The sequence below is a fragment of the Rattus norvegicus genome, chromosome 17 (genome assembly GCF_021556685.1).
Source record: "Rattus norvegicus strain SHRSP/BbbUtx chromosome 17, alternate assembly SHRSP_T2T, whole genome shotgun sequence".
NCBI lineage: Eukaryota > Metazoa > Chordata > Mammalia > Rodentia > Muridae > Rattus > Rattus norvegicus.
Window position 1 is genome coordinate 90909141 of NC_141550.1, and position 19867 is coordinate 90929007.

The 19867-nt window shown below is 40.5% G+C and overlaps 1 protein-coding gene across 1 annotated transcript in view; it reads left to right on the forward strand.

Moving 5' to 3' along the window:
- The window catches only part of Gpr158 (G protein-coupled receptor 158), a 409526-nt gene that overhangs the window by 261093 nt on the left and 128566 nt on the right, over positions 1-19867 (forward strand).

Below are 19867 nucleotides of genomic sequence, written 5' to 3' on the forward strand. Positions count from 1 at the left end.
TCCCATGAACTCCAAATTCATATTCAGTTGCTTACTTTATCCTCCTCTGGAATCACAAGAAAATTTCCCACCTGAGGTTCTAATGTTTCCTAAAGTCCAGTTTCTTCACTCTCCACCCAAGGCTACTTGATCCTTTGTTACTGGAGTCAAAACCCTGTGAGTGGCACTTGACACCTCTTCTCTCATGTTAGCCAGACAGCCAACCTTTGAAAATACAGCAGCAACACAACTACTCTCTCCCTTGCTGACTGTTACAACCCTGATCATTCCTGGATTATTACAACAATCAATTAGCTTCTGCCCCTTACACTCTACTTTTAAACATTAGCCACTTTTAACACTAAAGTTAGGCTAGCCATCTTAACAACCTCAAAACTTATAAAATGTACACCAGTGAAAGCAAAATCCTTACGATAAATTAGAAAGCCAAATGTCCTGAGGTTTATGCTTGCTCCATTACTTTTCCATTCCTTTCCTGTCAGTCAGCTTAGATCAAGTGTTCTTGATCTCTTTAGGTCTAGAATTACATTCTTTATTCTCTCTAAAGTTCCAAATGTATCCAGATATAATCTATGCAGTGATCAGAATGTCCCTCCCAGATTTGTGTTTTAGCAGCCCCCTCCCCAGGGGACTGTGATGGGAGGTGGAACCTTCTCAAAGATGCTTCTGTCCAAAGGGCTGTGCTCTAATACTTGGATTAAAGCAGTTATAAAAGGAGTTAAATAGAAAAATGTCATTCCTTCTGCCCTTCTGTCTTCTACTTCTGAGATTTCCATCGCTGTGATAAACATTATCAAAACAGCTTGGGGAAGAGAGAACTTTATTCATTTATACATGTACACCACAGTCTGTCATGGAAGGAAGTCAAGGCAGGGACCTAGAAGCAAGAACTGATGTGACAGTCATAGAAGAATGTTGTTTATTGGTTTGTTCTTTTTTTCCCTCTTTCTTTTCTTCCATTTTTTTTACACACACACACACACTATACATATTCTATAAAAATGATTACATACATATGTATGATATATAAAATATATTAAAATTGCTTTTACAAAGGAAATAAAGTTAGGAGGAGGGGATGGACAGTGTATCCTATAGGAGTTAGAGGAGGAGCGGGTGGTAAATATGATCAACATATACTGTACACATTAATTAAATTCTCTTTTTAAAACATACACTTTATTTTAAAAACTTGCAAACACACAAACGTCACATCAAGATTAATCAGACTGAAAGTTCACACAACTTAATGAACTTAAATATCATTTTTTCTTCCATTTTTATTAAATTGGGTATTTCTTATTTACATTTCAAATGTTATTCCCTTTCCTGGTTTCCTGTCCATCAGCCCCCTAACCCCTCCCCCTTCCCTTCTAGATGGGTGTTTCCCCTCCCCATGCACCCCCCATACTACCCCCCAACAATCCCCTACACTGGGGATCCAGCCTTGGCAGGACCAAGGGCTTCCTCTTCCCCTGGTGCCCCAACAAGGCTATTCACTGCTACCTATGCAGATGGAGCCCAGGATCAGTCCATGTATAGTCTTTGGGTAGAGGTTTAGTCCCTGGAATATCTGGTTGGTTGGCATTGTTGTTCTTATGACTCAGTTCCTTTGAGATACTGTAGTAAAACACCTGAGACTGGGTGATTTGCGAAGAAAATATGGTAGATGTGCTAGCTAGTGCTGGGTCAACTTGGCTTGTTCTTAATGGCTTGATCAGCTTGCTTTCTTACATTGTCTAGGACCATCATTCTAAGGATGGCACCTAGGGAAGGCCCACGATGGGCTGTGCCCTCTCTCAAAAATCAGTAATCAAGAAAAGGCCTGAAAGGCTTGCCTACAAGTCAACCAATGAGGGCATTTTTCTCAGTTGAGGTTCTTTCTTCCCAAATGACTCTAGTTGACACAGCACTAGCTAGTACATCTACCATATTTTCTTTGCAAATCACCCAGTCTCAGGTATTTTACCATAGTATCTCAAAGGAAAATCAGATTTTATTTTCCCATAGAAATAATCTACATTAATGTTTCTAACTCACACATAAAGCAAATTAATAAAGAAGTAGTGTAGAGTTTAAAGCTTGGGTCTTTTTCATTTGTTGATTCTGCCTCTGTAAGTAATATGCTTTGCACCCTGATATTTAATCTCCTCCATATCAGGCAGATATTTGAACAGAATCACAGAATGGCCTAATACGTCAATGAAAGATTTAAAATGACCTGAGTAATCTGAAGAATTATCTTAATAATATAAAAATATTTTACATTATCTGTTTTTGTTTGTTTTTTTCATGAACCTGTGCTATGTTTATTTTTTTATTTATTTTTATTTTTTTATTTTTTTATTAACTTGAGTATTTCTTATTTACATTTCGAATGTTATTCCCTTTCCCGGTTTCCAGGCAAACATCCCCCTAATCCCTCCCCCTCCCCTTCTTTATGGGTGTTCCCCTCCCCACCCTCCCCCCATTGCCGCCCTCCCCCCAACAATCACGTTCACTGGGGGTTCAGTCTTAGCAGGACAAAGGGCTTCCCCTTCTACTGATGATCTTACTAGGATATTGATTGCTACCTATGAGGTCAGAGTCCAGGGTCAGTCCATGTACAGTCTTTAGGTAGTGGCTTAGTCCCTGGAAGCTCTAGCTGCTTGGCATTGTTGTTCATAAGGGGTCTCGAGCCCCTTCAAGCTCTCCCAGTTCTTTCTCTGATTCCTTCAATGGGGGTCCTATTCTCAGTTCAGTGGTTTGCTGCTGGCATTCGCCTCTGTATTTGCTGTATTCTGGCTGTGTCTCTCAGGAGAGATCTACATCTGGCTCCTGTCGGCCTGCACTTCTTTGCTTCATCGATCTTGTCTAATTGGGTGGCTGTATATGTATGGGCCACATGTGGGGCAGGCTCTGAATGGGTGTTCCTTCTGTCTCTGTTTTAATCTTTGCCTCTCTATTCCCTGCCAAGGGTATTCTTGTTCCCCCTTTTAAAGAAGGAGTGAAGCATTCACATTTTGATCATCCGTCTTGAGTTTCATATGTTCTATGCATCTAGGGTAATTCAAGCATTTGGGCTAATAGCCACTTATCAATGAGTGAACCTGTGCTATGTTTAAACCCATTATCTATCCAGTCATTAACAGATCTTTAAAACCATCAGTTTTAAGCAGTTCTAATGCTACCACATCAATGTTCTTAAAAGAAAAGTTAAAACTCCTGTCCTGGCTTCTGATGTGGTTTTGCTTGCCTCTACGGTTTCACCACACAGTATTTCCTCCTTCCCTTCTGACCCCCAGCTATATGACCTTCTTTTTGTTCTCAAATCAGTGCAACCCCTCCCGTCTACTGTAGACTTTTTCCTTTGCCATGGATTGCAAAGATTCAACTTAGCAGGAGGAAACCAAGAACAATGGCTCACGTGTTATTTGCTTTTAGTGTCTTCAATTAGGCAAAAAGCCTTGGAAATGTCAATCTGTAATTTGAACAAAAGTTTGGCTCCTGTTTTACTCAGAAGATATATGCTTATTTAGGTGGTCATATTTCTGAGCAACACCTATAATCTCTAGAAGAATTGCGAAGCCTGTAATTGAGAAGAAATGTTATAGAAAAATAGAACATTTGAATTAACAATGTCTGGTTAAATATTTAACAGTTATTTGGGATGCTTTAATTGAGTAGAACCCATATCTGAAAGTCATTTGATAGTCTTATATCCACGGTGACATTAGGTACAGATAGTAGGGGAGACCCTTGATAGTTAAAAGTATAAAGGCAGGACGTCTCCATAAGCTGCCATAAGAAGGGAGATTTACCATGCAAATTCTTCACCAGCATGGCTCGCCCTGCTGGCTTTATCCTTACCTGCCTATTTCACCTTTTATAGCCTAGTTCTTTTTGTAACTCCTTAAGATCCAGTGTGTGTTCTATATCTCCATGCTTGAGTTAATGCCTACTCTAATTTTCTTTCTGTTACTGTGTTGAAACACTGACCAACACTATGTTGGGGAGAAAATTGTTTGTTTGGCTTACAGATTATAGGCTGTCACAGAGGGCAGCCAAGGCAGGAACTTCAGGCAGGGACTTTGAAGTAAGAGCAAGGCAGAGTCCTTAGGGGAATGCTGCTTACTGGCTTGCTTCCTCTGGGCTGCATAGCTACCTTTCTAATCGAGCTCAGACCCACCCACGAATAGTACCACAGATAGTGGTGTGTGCCCTCCTACATCAATTCACAATCAAGAAAATGCTCCCACAGACTTGCCTTCAGGCCAGTTTGAGGAGGCAACTTTTCAACCAAGGTTTTCCTAGGTGTGTCAAGTTGATAACTGCGGTGAACTATGACATTGTCCATGTTCTGAAGACAGAAGGGGTCAAATTATTTAAGATAAATTAAACTAAGGAGTATAGTGTATGATTCTTAAGATAATGGATATTTAAATTCATTATTCATAAAGTATAGATAGGAGAATCATTTTACTTTACACAATAGATGAGGAAGTGCTATTTTGGTGATTGATAGTAAAGTTCTTTATGAGAGTGTATACATGTGTGGATATACATGATGAAACAGTCTTGACCAGGATAATCTTGTTACTGATGCAAGATGACCTGAGTTGCTTAGAATGTGCAGAAAAGAGGATTACAACATTTATATAGAGTTTTGCTGGTATTGAATTAAATGTTAAAATAATCAGATAAACAAAATGGAAATTGAAAGTTCACTATCTAAAAAGGGAAAAAGAAGCGTTTTAGGTATTAGAGTATTTTGGAATATTGTGACAGACTGCACCAATTGAGCATCCCTAATCTGAAAATCAAAAACCTTCAAGACTCTGAATTCAGAAAGCAAGTTTGAGTTGGGGATATTTAGACTGTGTAGTGTAAAGGTCAAATTGGCATAAATGTGACCAAAACCTCCCCTGCTTTTAAATACCTTGTGCACTCTCTGAGCTGCTGCTGTGGATATACCAGAACTGCTCATGAAATTTGCTGAGAATTAGAGCCTTTAAAAGTACACTCAGATAAAATAGACTTTCTAGGCCTGAGTTCTTCCACAGAAGCAGGCTGGGCTGCTCGCTGCTCTTCTGTATTATGCAATGAACTTTTTATTCTCTTCATGCTGCATATTGTTGTTCAGATTTGCAAGAATTAAGGTTATTTTTGCCATTTCTAAGCAATCTTGGACTACAGATGATTTCGTAACAATGCTTACATTGGGAAGTCCAAATTAGACATTATCATCATTGTGCAGACGAGGACAAACCGAAATCTGACTAAAGTTAGCATTGTTATAATTGGTAGCTCGGTCTGCTGCTTTTGAAGCCTTTTCTTACAGATTCTCAAAAGAACCTCATGGTTTGAAGCCCACACATTGTGAACAAATGATTTATCACCCATGATCACTTAAATACTTTTGTGTAGCTTATAAAAGAAGTAAACAGACTTTCAGGGGGAAAAAAACAACAACTATAGTGTATGTTTCTTTTTAAATTGCACCAAAAGACATTTTCAATTTATAACATTTATTCATAGTGTAAGCCTAGACGTTTGTTTTGCTTTGGCTAATACATCTATTTCAGTTGATAGCAGCTTCTTATCCTGTTGTGGGTTCCTTAATTAGTTTATGATCAATAAGGGGCAAAAATATGTGTGTCAATATGGTGCATATTTTAAGCTCCCCAATCTTACATAGAAGAATGATAAAATATTTGGCCTTGAAGAGAAATAAGATACATTACAGAATTTGCTCAAATCCTTAATTTTGCAAATGAAAAAGAAACTGAGAGATGTTGCCATGCATACGGCTGTCTCCAGCTACTTAACGACAAAGCCAAGAAGAGAACTCTCTCAACTTTCTATCCACCTCTTCACTAGTGATAACAAGATTCTGAACATTTGCAAGGAGTGGGGAGATCTATGCATCCTTCTTGGGCAGTAAATAAACCTTCACTACTTCATCTGCTGAAAATAGATGCTACCAAGGATAAAGCAGATACTGAGTTTTCATAGTTAGTGATTGGCTTGATACTCAATGTGAAATATCTTACAAGTATGAATGAACCATTGCCAGATTCTACAACCTCCAGGGACAGACCTGACTCGGGTGGGGTGGGACAGATATATGAATAGGAATCATCAAGCACAGGGAGAAGCAGAGGTTTGGTGTGGGGCGGGACAGATATATGCACAGGAATCACCAAGTGCAGGAGGAAGCAAAGGTTTGGTGGACTGGGTTGGCTGTGGGGGTAATGGTGGCACCCAGAAGCTTAGTGTTTATTATACAGAATTGAACAGAGAGCTGAGGTAATGAAGAAGGAGGCAGCTTTAGCTAATATCCACAGGAGCACTCTCTGTAGGGGAGCAGTCTTTAGGCCATAGACATCTTGGGGGAGAAAGTTCTGGTGGACATTTTCTGGACATTTTCTGCACACACTGTCTATTCATGCTTGGTCCCCTGATGAAGACTTTGGCATCCCTTCGATCCCAAGGCCAATGACATCACCATGCCTATGTCAACAACACACAACTACTCGAGTGGAAGTAGAATTCTTCCTCTCCGTACAGACCACAGAGATGAATCATCTGAAGTTTCTGATTTCCAATTGTTTTATCCTAAACATGGCAGTTTTCAGGTCAGCCTCATGTCTGGTGGGTTTAAAAAGCATAGAACTTATGACAGTTAGGAGATCATTTCTACTATGATAACCACAAACCGAACTAAAACTTGACTTGTTCTGGAACTCTGAATAAAGAAAGCCACCCGGAGCTTGTGACAGCCACATGCAGAGGAAAGCAAGAAGACATTGCTCCCAACACTTGACGGGAGGGAAAACAAAGGAGACAACAGCCATACTTTGTATTTAATTCCGTCATTTGTTCAGTAGAATGTTTATCCTTTTGATTTCCTAGTCCTGGGTCCACCCTCTTCTGTGATGGTTTCTGGTTCTGGGTCTTTATAGGGGAGAATGGTAGCAATCCAGTTCTGAAGAGTTCACTTCTACTGTGATGAGCACAGGTTGAAGATTCTAACATTATAGATGAGCTGGTGTTTGTTTAATTTTCACTTTTTTTACTCTTTGAGTATTTCCTATGTGAGCACAATGTATTTTGATCATCCCCATTCTCACTTGAGATACTTCCTTTCAGTTTAGTGTTTTTAAGCTGATCCATCTCATGTGAGACTTTTAGACCCATTTGGATTGATATGTTTTATGATGTATTTCGATGTCAACTTGCCATAAATTAGAATTCCTTGAGTAGAGAGCCTCACCTGAAGAATGATTGACATGGGACCCACCCAGACTGTGGTTGTCACCTTCTGGTAGTGTCACAGATAAAATGGGTATGTTAGAAGGATGACTGCTCTCAGTCCTTGGCCTTCCATCCTGCCACTAATTGCCGCTGCTGCTCCTCCTCCTGGTGGTGTTGGTGGTAGTGGTGGTGGGGGTGGATGACCACCATTAGCAGAACAAATCAGTATTCTCAAAGTTACATCTCAGATGTGGGGCTCTCCAAAGAATCTTCCAGGCTTTTGGTGCCAGATTTGGGACAATGGAGACACTCTGTTTTGTGGAGTGAGTAGCTATGGGTTGCTACCCGCAGTGACAGACATTATGGGTCTCCTCTGACTCCTGAGAGCCTCAAAAATGGAGTAACACTGGATTCTCAGCTTCTTGACTGTCCTTTAGCTGTTGTTACAACTTTAGAGATGACTTAATAAATTCTGATTTTATATATATATACATATATATATGCCATTGTATGTGTTCTTCTGAAGAACCCATATAACATTATAATAATTATACACTATTATTGTATATAATATTTTCCAGAGCAAATAAGAAAAAGCAATGGTGGGGGAAACAGAGGATCATTATCAACGGCTTGAAAGCATGGGGCCTGATGTCTCTTCACTTCTCAAAGCTTAGACTAATTCAGAAGCAGAAGCTGAAATATGAAGATTAAGCAGTATCTGAAGTCTGGATCTCTTCCCTCGAGGCAGATTCTTGTTGCTACCCTCAGTTCCCTCCATTGCTACACACCTCTGTTCAATTTCCTGACCCTTTGCACATCTCCTCCATCTCTTCCCAAACCTAATTCTGCTCTATTTTTCCCTCTCCCTCCTTTCTTCCTCCCAAGTCCCTCAAACCATCTACTTCCTTTGATTATTCTGTTTCCCCTTCTAAGTAGGACTGAAACATCCACTCTTTGGTCCCCCTTTCTCTTGAGCTTCATGTGTGCCACGAGTTATATCCTGGGTATTCCAAACTCTTTGCTCAATGAATACATACCATATGTGTTCTTTTGTGACTGAGTTACCTCACTTAGGATGATATTTTCTAGATCCAATCATTTGCCTGTGAATTTCATGAAGTCATTGTTTTTAATAACTGAGTAGCATTCCATTGTGTAGATGTACCACATTTTCTGTATCCATTCCTCTGTTGAAGGACATCTGGGTTGTTTCCAGTTTCTGGCTATTAGAAATATGGTTGCTCTGAACATAGTGAAGCTGTGTCCTTATTACATTTTGAAGCATCTTTTGGGTATATGTCCAAGAGTGGTATAGCTGGGTCCTCAGGTAGCACTATGCCCAATTTTCTGAGGAACCTCCAGACTGATTTCCAGAGTGGTTGTACCAGTCTGCAATCCCACCAACAATGGAGGAGTGCTCCTCTTTCTCCACATCCTCGCCAGCATCTGTTGTCACCTGAGTTTTTGATCTTAGCCATTCTGACTGGTGTGAGGTAGAAACTCAGGGTCCTTTTGATTTGCATTTCCCTGATGACTAAGGTGCTTCTTGGCCACTTGAGTTTCCTCAGTTGAGAATTGTCTGTTTAGCTCTGCTCCCCAATTTTAATAGGGCTAATTGATTCTCTGGAGTCAAACTTCTTGAGTTCTTTGTATATATTAGATATTAGCCCTCTATCAGATATAAGATTGATAAAGATCTTTCCCCAATTTGTTGGTTGCCATTTTGTCCTATTGACAGTGTCCTTTGCCTTACAGAAGCTTTGCAATTTTATGAGGTTCCATTTGTCGATTCTTTAACTTAGAGCATAAGTCATTGGTGTTCTGTTCAGGAAATTTTCCCCTCTGCCCATGTGTTCTAGGCTTTTCCCCCACTTTCTCTTCTGTTAGATTCAGTGTATCTGGTTTTGTGTGGAGGTCCCTCATCTACTTGGACTTGAGTTTTGTACAGGGAGATAAGATTGAATCAAGTTTCATTCTTTTACATGCTGGCTGCTAGCTGAACCAGCAACATTTGTTGAAAATGCTGTCTTTACTTTACATCCCACTAACTGCCTCCTCTCAGCCCCACCTCCCACATTCCTTCCCCCTTTCTCCTCTGGGTGGGGGATTTCTGTGTATTCCCCAACCCTGGCACTTTAAGTTTCTGCCAGTCTTAACTTTAAGTTAAGACTTCTACTGAGTCTAGACAAAGCAGCCCAGGTAGAAAAATATATCCCCTGTTCCAGTTGTTCATTTTGTCTCCTCCATGGGCTGCTTATAAAAGCAGAAGAAATGGTTATAGATATCCAAAAATGCAGTTCCATTTATCCACTTGGCTTGTGTTTATGTCTCTGTACAATGCACAGAGAGATCAGTTACCAACATGCAAGGTAGCAGAGCCACCAGGGTGTGTATTCTATGACAGAAAGCTAATAGTTAGGGTCCTGGATGGGTTAGAAATTAACAAACCATCACTGTCATATTTTAATTGAAAGACTTAAGCTGAAAGAGCCTCAAACAGTTGAAATTTGGAACCTCTGTTTTTAGTGAAAAACAATAGTATTGCGATCTTAGGACAAATATGAATTTGATTATATTACCTGTTATAAATACCTTTTTGGTTTTTTGAAATATAGTAATTATCATAAGCTTAGAACACATTGAGGAAAAAATACAAAGAAGAGGGGTTAAATAACTGATTCTCATTGCCTCAAATAAAATGCAAAGAGTACGTTCCTTCTAATGAAGAAGCGCAAAGGAAAGAGGAAAAACAGAGAAAGAGATAACATTGTGCCAGGAAAGCAAGAGTAGAGTGAAAGAAATTGAAATAAAATCAGAAACCTCATATTGTTCTAGATGGCAAGAACCAGTTCAAACACCATAAAGCAAACAGAGAGTAGAGGTGATGGGGTGTGGACTGGAGGGAACCACAACAGAAAACAGACAAGAACAGACATGCAAACCAGGGACCATAGACACAGAGGAAATGCAGATACAGGAAAATGAAGTTCCAAAGAAGGGGAAAAGTGATCCAATAAAATTATTGATGTAATTCTAAATATTTCAGGAATAAACAAAGCCTCAAATCTGGTATGAACTGGAAGCACTAACAAAGGTGTAGTACGCTGAGCTTACAGATACTGAGAGAGAAAGGGACTGGGAGAGGCATGAACTAGCATCCTGGCTCTACCTGATCGGGCGTTCCTATGGTGGTTTTCTTGCTAGGTTAGACTACATAGGTTACATCCTCTGTTGTCATGCTGTGATTCATAATGGACTTTGAAGTTACATCCTATTTCTAGTCTCTGCATCCCATGTAGGATGAATCCAGTAGATTCTTCTGTCTGTGTGGGGAGAAGTAGTTACCAGAAAGTTACTAGATGAGGCAAGCTTCTGTGTTGAGCATAGATGAGGCAAGCTTCTGTGTTGAGCATACTGGGGAACAAAGGAAGGCAGAGAGATGGAAACTGTGTGAAGGTGAGCCTTGGGTCTGTATATAAACATCAAACCTGTTCAACCTGCATGCTGAGACAGTGTCACAGAACTGTAGGGATTCCATCGTTCTTTAATAAGCACATTGGTAAATGTTCTGGTTTGAACTTCTCTCTCAGTGTCTGGTATACGCCTAGAAGGGTAATGGTTTTATTATATAGCATCACTGTGTTTAATTTTTTAAACTCTTAAACTGCTTTTTAAAGCAAATATCCCATTTTGCATCTCCACCAGCAATGATTCTCTCTACCCACACCCTCACCAACCTTCTCAATTTCTACTGTTTCAAAAAGTAATAACCATCTCAGTGGATGAGAAGAATGTAGTTCAGAGCACATCTAGAACCTAGCTCTTTCCTGGTCTCGTTATCATCCTTGTCTGAATCTCCTCCATCATGAGGAATTAGGTTGTCGCAATAAGCTTCTAACTAGTCTCAACTATTTTTATTCTTGGCTTCTTAGACTCTCTTCTAAAGGCAGAAGCTGGATGTCCGAGACAGATAGTATTCCTGCTGCTGAAACCCTATCACAGTCACCTCCTTACTCTATTCTGGTTCCCACTGTTCTGTTCTCAGGCCAGGCACTATACTCTGAGCCCTTGTGTGGTCTCTTCTTCCTGTCTATCATGTCCTGTCTAAAACATTACATAAAACCTACCTTACCTTTGATCTTTCAAAACCCACTGGCCCTCCACCTTTTGCCTTCTGTCACAATATCTCCTTCCTCTTCTTGGATCAGGCCTGCCTTATATGACCTGTGACCCTGGTGTGGGCTGTCTCAAGGAGAGCGCTCAGATCACAGATCTCCAGGAGAACTGCCTTGATTTTAAAAATATTTCATCAATGTCAACTTCTTAAATAAAGTTTAAAAATTGGTTGTTTTGGAACAAACAAGAAAAGATTAATTTTAAAAATTGTGATACAGGAAAGATAAACCAGCAAAATTGTAGAGAATCTGAAATTGGATCAAACAGACAGAAGCAGGGACAGTGTATGTGAGAGAATTTGACAGTCAGATGGTTTCTGTTCAAAATGAAGAAATGAGGTCTGTAGCAGGGTTTAGCTCTAGTGTAGACTAATATTTTAGCTCTTACTAAAAAATCGTGAGAACAAAGTATCTGTTCCCACTTCACTTACTATAGTCTGTAGATTAAGACTTTTGCTCATGGATAATACATGGCAAGTGCACTTTCTGTTCTCTCTCTCTCTCTCTCTCTCTCTCTCTCTCTCTCTCTCTCTCTCTCTCTGTATGTGCGTGTGTGTGTGTGTGTGTGTGTGTGTGTGTGTGTGTGTCAGATTTTGATTTTTCCTGTGCTGACCCAATATGTATACTATTTTATTACTGAAGTCTAATACATTACTTATTAATTAATGTAAAGCTTAATTGAATTAGATTTCAGGATTAGCTATCCTATGTTAGTATATGATTTTAGAGAACTTTAACTGCCTCAAGGAAATATTCTCTTACCTGTCAGATCTTATACAATGGTATCCAGATTCATCTCTGTGGACCTCATACAGGAAATGTGATGTAAGCATCATGAAACACTTGACAGTGTTCGAGAAATAGCTAAGAAAGTAACTGGAAACAAAACCAACATAAGCTCTGGTAAATGGATTCTTATTCAATGATATTGGTGTAAATAGAAAAGCCAAAAACACTGTGGCTAACTTATAAATGTTTGTAAATATATATAGCAAATAAATGATTACAATTGGCCTTTAACAACATTTAAGATGAATGGCACTTTTTACAATTTAAATTCCACATTAAGTGTCAAGGTCTACAAAGTGTTTTTAAATTGTCACGAGTCAATAAAGTAGATGTGCTATTTAGAGAATACTGGAAAAGAGAAAGCACAAAGGCATAATACGTCCATAAAATTACATTGTAAAACCCAACCTCAGAAGATGCAGAGCCAGGTAAAGTGACCAAGGGAGGATTTGGCAGATAGGCCCTGTCTTAGTTAGAGTTATTGCTGTGAACACACACCATGACTATGGCAACTCTTATAAAGAAAAACATTTAATTGTGGCTGGCTTGTAGTTCAGAAGTTTAGTCCCTTATCATCCTGGTGGGATGCATGGCAGTATGCAGACAGACATGGTGCTGGAAAAGGAGCTGAAAGTTCTACATCTTGATCTGAAGTCAACAGAAGGAGACTGTGTGACACTCTGGAAATAGCTTGAGCATGTGAGATAGACCCCACAATGACACACTTCTTCCATCAAGACCTACTCCAACACCTACTCCAACAAGGCCACTCCTCCTAAAAGTGCAACTTCCTATGGACCAAGCATTCAAACACAAGAGTCTATGGGGTCCATACCTATTCAGACTGCCACAACCCCCCCCCAGAAGAGCGATGAGAATTCCTGGAGGAAGGAATGCATCTAGAAACACCTCTACTTCTAAGCTTTCAGTTATAATTTTATCTATGAGTTGTAATATAGGAAAGGTTATTTAGGTTACAATATGTGGGAAAACTCTGCTAAGTAAGGTCAAAGACCTTAGTTATCATTGACCAGGCAGTCTTTTGGGACTTGGCACATAATGGGAGAATCCCTTTATTAGTGGAGCTTCTCCTTCTCTGATCTTATCTGGGAAATTCTAAGCTCAAAGACATGCCTCAACTTTACTTGAAGAATGTCATGTAGCCTCATTAGATTATAGGATCAATTTCCCTTTTCCTAATAAAACCTGTTCAAGCAGCACTTGGGTTTCCTGAAATGCTTCCATATGCCAATGAGGTATTACAAGTACCCATAAACCCCTAGCCAATGACCTCTGTCCATCCTGGGTAGTCCTATCTCCAGTCCCCCAAAACTTTAAATGTATTGAATCATCCTAATTAAAGTTAATCTGCCTACTGATGGTGGTCCCGGTGTTGTCATTCACTATGTGTACTCACAGGGCTTCCCCCACCCCCACTGGCCATCTCTGTTCCCACTGTCCTCATGGATTGTATCCTCCTATGATACATGGGAGTGGGGAGACCTACACAATTTCTGGGAAAAGAGACATAAGACTATTTTTCAGGGTGTTATAGTCATTACAGTTAGATATTTAGAGACACAATGTTTTAAGTAATCTAACAGAGAAGTTGCTAGTGCTTATATGTAGGTAATCTCTGTGATTGTCCCATCCTTAAGTGGTCAATGTCATGTGCCATCTCTAAGCTTAGGGACTGCTATGGTCTGAATGTTTGTCTCTTTAACCTGATAGGATGTAGAGCCTTTCTCCAAGTGATTAGGTCACAAGACTGAGTCCTTATGAAAGTGGTTGATACCCTTACAAAATTTTCCTCAAATTTTTTCCTCACCTCTTTTGCCCTGTGAGGTTGAAGTAAGAAGGCTATCTATAGTTTGTCAGGTCCACCACAAGAAACAATCCTGCCAGTGTCTTGATCTTGGAGCAGTGATAAATAAACAATTTTTCAGCTATTTGGTCATGATTCTTTAGTTTAAGAGCCATCCAACGTTTGACACTTTTGTTATAGCAACTTAGACTAACACTGGGATCCTACAAATATGGCTAATTAGGATGCTGATATAACTATGTACCATCCTAATTCAAGGCCTTCTACTCTTTGATCGCACTTGTGTTTCTGTAGCCAGTATCTGCCTTTCACCACATTCTCCAAAGTGTGGGAAAGTGGTGGTAGTGGTGGTGGTGGTGGTGGTGGTGGTGGTGGTGGTGGTGGTGGTGGTGGTGGTGGTGGTGATGGTCCTGATGCTGTTGGATGGTCTTGTCCAATTCTCAGTATGACCAACAGGCAACCCACACACAAGGTATGAACAGATTAAATTGCTTATATTGATTTCTCTCTAAACAGTTGTCCATTTCCCATTGGCATAGTACTATATCTCATCACATATGATAAAATCAAAGATGATCTGTGAAAAGGATGTCAGATAGGCTTGCTTCTAACTGGGACTGGCTTCCATAGTTATCGACACAAAAAAGTCTCTGACTCATTAGTTCTTCATCTCCATGTCAACTTATAATGCATTTATATTAATATTAATGCTATTATGGGGCCTGGAGAGATGGCTCAGCGGTTAAGAGCACTGACTGCTCTTCCAGAGGTCCTGAGTTCAATTCCCAGCAACCACATGGTAGCTGATGGTGGCTCACAACCATCTGTAATGCTATTATGTACATTGTCTCCCACATAAGACCCATTTAAAACTAATGCTCTAGTGTAAATCCTATAATATTTGCCTTAAAATGTATCCTAGAAGTGATGTAATATTACAGACATGTTATTTCACCTGAATAGAGTAAGATTGCATGTGTGTGTTGGGGTGTGGGGAGATGACCTTCTGGGGTGTGTGTGTGTGTGTGTGTGTGTTTATGTATGTGTATATTGGGGTACAGGGAGATGATCTCCTGAGGTGTGTGTGTGGTGGGAGTGTGGGTATGGGTGTGGGTGTGGGTGTGGGACAAAGACTTCTTGAGGTAGATGAGAAGGAAAGAAGAAAACACACATATAATTCAGAAGTCAGTTGCTGCTCTGGACGAAGGAAAATATTACACCAAAAGGCGAAAACTTTACCTGATAGTGATATCCTTAAACTGAGAGGCAGAAAAGGGTAACTTAAAATTATTGTACCACAGTGAATAGTTGTTCCTCCATCTCTCAATTGATTTGTCCTTGGAAAGGATAGGTTAGCTGCTTTAATGATGGTGAACGCTAGATGAGCAGGATCTAGAGAGAGAGAGCAAGTGAGCTGATAGGCAAGTCACCTGACTGATTGCAAGTATATATTGGGATTCAAAAGGGGGCAGGGTCAGTCCCTGATGTGACTAGCTCATCTTCCAAGATGTAGTATGAGACTGGTCACTACATTCCAGTGTTAAGATGACCCTGATGAGAGCAGAGGTAAACAGCCAACTGACTGACAGAGTGACTGAAGGTGAGGATTGGAACTCACGGGTATATTAGGTCAGCTGTCCATCACTCCTTATCCAACCCCGTCCAGACAAGAGCATCAAGGTCCCCGGCTGCTTTAGAAGTCATCACATTACCGTTTACTCCAGTATGTGGGTATGAATGCATAAAGCAGCACTGAATGGTTTCTGAGATGTGTAGACATAAATTCTTAGCATGAAAGCTGAATTGGTCTGTGACCTGAGTTCATGTAGAATTTTAAGAAGACCGTTTCCCACTGTAAAAGGCGCTGGTGGCTCTTAATAGGATACTAGGATGTATTAGCAGTTTTTTTTTTCAGTTTTCTTCACTTGGTCACCTTTGACCTTCTCATCCCCCTTGACTTTTCTACAGTGTTTAGATTCGATATTGACAGTAGAAGGTAAAAACTGAAAGTCATAATATCCTCCTGCCTAGGTACCCTGTAAATGGCAGCGTTTTGCCTCTGGCTGTCTCGGCTCCAGGGAAGTAGGACATTTATCTTTAGGTGCCTTCTTAGTTCTTCCTTAAGGAACGTAGATTTCATTTCTGCTGCTTTCTGCTTGAGAGAGATGAACCCGTGCCTTAATTCTACATGAAGTCTTATGGTGACTCGTGAAAGCATTAAACAATGGAGACCCACGTCCAGAGGTAAGGAGGAAGGAGGAGATTGGAGTGGTACATGAGCTGTTCTCCCTGACAGCATTGCTAGACTTACAGGGAAAGGACAGAAGGACAGTGATACAGCTTTTGTTGTTCCGTTGCAGCAGCATCAGTGCTGTGTGATCTCATGGTCCTGCTTTCCTGCCTCTCTCACGTTACTTTATTGACGGTAACACCACTGACATTTGTCGGCATCCTCCCTGTTTTATCTCATATTCTATATCCAAATTGTGTTATAGGTGCTGTATTGTTTTTTACTTACCTTGAATTGCCTGATATGCAGCATAGTGTCTGGCATACATTAATAATTCAAGATAGGGGCTAGAGAGATGACTCAGTGGTTAAGAGCACCTGGCTGTTTTTCCAGAGACTCTAGGTTTGGATTCCAGCAGCCACATGGCAGCTCACAACTATCTATAACTAGTTCCACAAGATCCGACACCTTCTGTGGGCACCATGCACACTCATGGTGCACAGACACACCTGTAGGCTTATTCCCCTTTACATATCAAATAAATTGTGTGTGTGTGTGTATGTGTGTGTGTGTGTGTGTGTGTGTGTGTGTGTAAACAGTGTTGCTTAAGAACTTGCTTAAGTGGAAACACATGTATTAAAGCAGTTGTTTTCTGAAAGGTGTAATGTTCTAGCTAGTGAGCACTCAGGAGTACTTACTGATCAATGTTGGGCTTTATAGTGTGGAGGATGCAGGTATGGATGACATATGATCACAGATGACTGGCCTCATGTCTCACCTGGTGCTTTAGTAGGTCTATGACAGAGCTGTTGAATTTGTATTGCTAAGAAGCTCCACAGAGATTCTGAGAAACCTCTTTGAAGAACCCAATGCTATTGAAAGTATGTGTGGAGGTGTGGCCATTTCTTCATGTGTTTATTTTATTTTAATCTATCATGGGATATGGCGTTCTCCATATGTATAATATATTTTATTCATTGTATTATGAATATGAAATACCAGAAAATCAAGAATTTTCTATCTTTTGAGTTTTCTCGTTGGGTTGTTTCTCTGAAGGCCAGTACAGACCCACTCACAGGAGATGGCCACACTTTTCCAGGGAAGCTACTTTAATGAACCAACTTTCAGTGGCTTCAGATAGCTCTAGTTTCTAGATATTTAAGTCAGTATTTACCTGTTCCACATTAGGAAAAAAACCATTTGAAAGAAAACATGTTTACTTCCTTGTTTTTCTTCAGAAGGAAGAGAATCACCCTTTCTCTGAGAAAATGCCACAAGAAAGACAATGGCTTCTTATTTCAGGAAGTCTTTTGGATGCCTCAACAGTTTAACTAAAACAATCGATCACAAAAGAACGTTAATTTAAAAGAATACCACTATGATCACTTAAAAGCTCAAAACTCCAGTTATAAAGTAACTACTAGGAGGTAGGGTTAGGGTAGAGTATATGCCATGACACAAGAGAATGGAAGCTTTAAAAAGTCAGACATTCTTCCTGTAATAAAAATTATGAGAACAAACAGCCCAAAGCAAGTTGTGCTTCACAGGGACAGGAGGAACCTTAGATGACATCAGGTCCCTCCGACACCCACACTCCCACTACTACTCTGGCATTGTGTGTGTGTGTGTGTGTGTGTGTGTGTGTGTGTGTGTGTGTGTGTGTGTGTTGGGATGTGGTGTTGTTATTTTGAGTCAGGCTCTCCTTTGTTCCCTGGGTTAACCTAGACGTGGTAAACTTACAGTGATCTTCCTCCTCTGCCTCCTATGTGCTAAGACTGCAGGCATGAGGCCCCCAGTCAAGACCTACCTTTGTCTCCTGAGCCAACGAGCAAGTAGAGGAAGCTAAAGGGCAGAGAGTAGTAAACTAGCTAAACTCTTCACTGAGAATGAAGTCTTAGGCCACTGGTGGCCTTGAGGGAAGCTAGGATAGGTCATTCCTCCAGGGACAGTGCATGTGTCTGGAAAGCTGGGATGAAAGAGAAAGGAGTTAGTTGTTCAGAAGACCACAACTACCCCTGTCCCCAACCCGAGGCAGTTTTATCTTCTGGTCATCTTCTTGCATCTTGTGGGTCGATGGTGTTCATAGGAAAATACAACACTTGCCTTGAAGAGATAAGAGATCGTTTTCTAGAGTCCAGCAAGTTTGACTATGGCCTAGTAACACAGATTTGGGCTATCCCCAAATTTCATCTTGCAATACAGTAGCAGTGCTATGAAAATTTGCAGTCACAGAACGAAAACATCCTAAATGAAGACCTTTCTCAAATACATTGGTGGGAACAGTAGGTAGGGAGGGTACAGAAAAGCAGAGAAATTTTTTACTCTTGGCCTTTTGAGTATCAGAACCTAGGGGTCTATTTGTACTTTCTGAAGGATTTACCTCACAGTCACAAAGATGTCAGATCACACGCAGAGGTGGGTGGTAAATAATTCTTTGAGGGTGAGATAGTCCAGGGGAATTTCTAATGTGGCCTGGATCTGCAACTTTCCAATCTATCCACAGTCATTGAATTTCTCATCATCCTGTGGTCATGTGGGTGTGTCTTCATGACAGGAGTTCTGTTTGCACTACAGCACAAATCGCTTCTCTACCTTTTGGCTAAGATCAAGTGTAAGAAGAGAGAAAACAAGACCAGATCAGTCCTGCTCCGAGTCTGCTCAGCCACTGCTTCTGTGACTGATTACGCAACTACAGACACAGGCTTGGTTTTGTGGCAAACTGCCTGTCATTATTAATTGTAGCCTTTACATAGCTCCCTCTCTTGCTTCTTCCATTTGCTTGGAAAGAAAGGGATTATATAAGAGTCATGATTCAGGCAGAAGACAAAGCACTTATTTAACCCACAGGACTATTAGGTAACTACTGAAGAGGGATTCACCTAAGGTGGATTTTTTGCAGACGTTTTCCCCTGGTGACAGCTCAAATCCTTTTAGGGTGCACTAATTTCAAAACCCCTTGGAGGTTATTTTAAGGTACAGTGTAGGCACACTAAGTATAGCTTGCTTAAGCTGGTGGGATAAAAGGGGAAAACCCATTGTTTTACTTGAGCTCACTCCCTTTGACATGGATTATGGCTTTTCCAAAAGGTAATAGTTTTGAAAATTGGCTATTTTAATAATTAACAAAATACTTGGAAGAAAGGAACTGGACTAAAACTTATGTTGTGCCTGAAATACTAGTCAGAAGAAAAATAAGGATGTAAACATGTTTTCTTCCAATTTTCTTAAAATGTAGAATAAGATCAATACGGACAAAAATATCCAGAAACTGGAAGTATATGAAGCCATTTAAGGACATTTCCTTCTCTCTCAAGGAAGCCATTTAAGGGAGTTTACTTCTATCCCAGGGAAGTAACTTCACTGAGAAACTGTGGGCACCTCCTATGAGTAGAGCTGGGCTGGCACCTACAACTTGATGGTGTCATTGAGGAGCAATGGGAGGTAGGGAGGGTATGGTGAGAGAGCACAGATCCTGGGGAGTGCCTCTGAGGGATTCTATTCCCTGGCCCTGCCCTCCCTCTCTCTATGCACTGCTGTTTTGAGGCCAACAACTGTGCTAGAATGGGACCTCTCTGCCAAGATATTGCCACCAGCACAGGCCCATAGCAA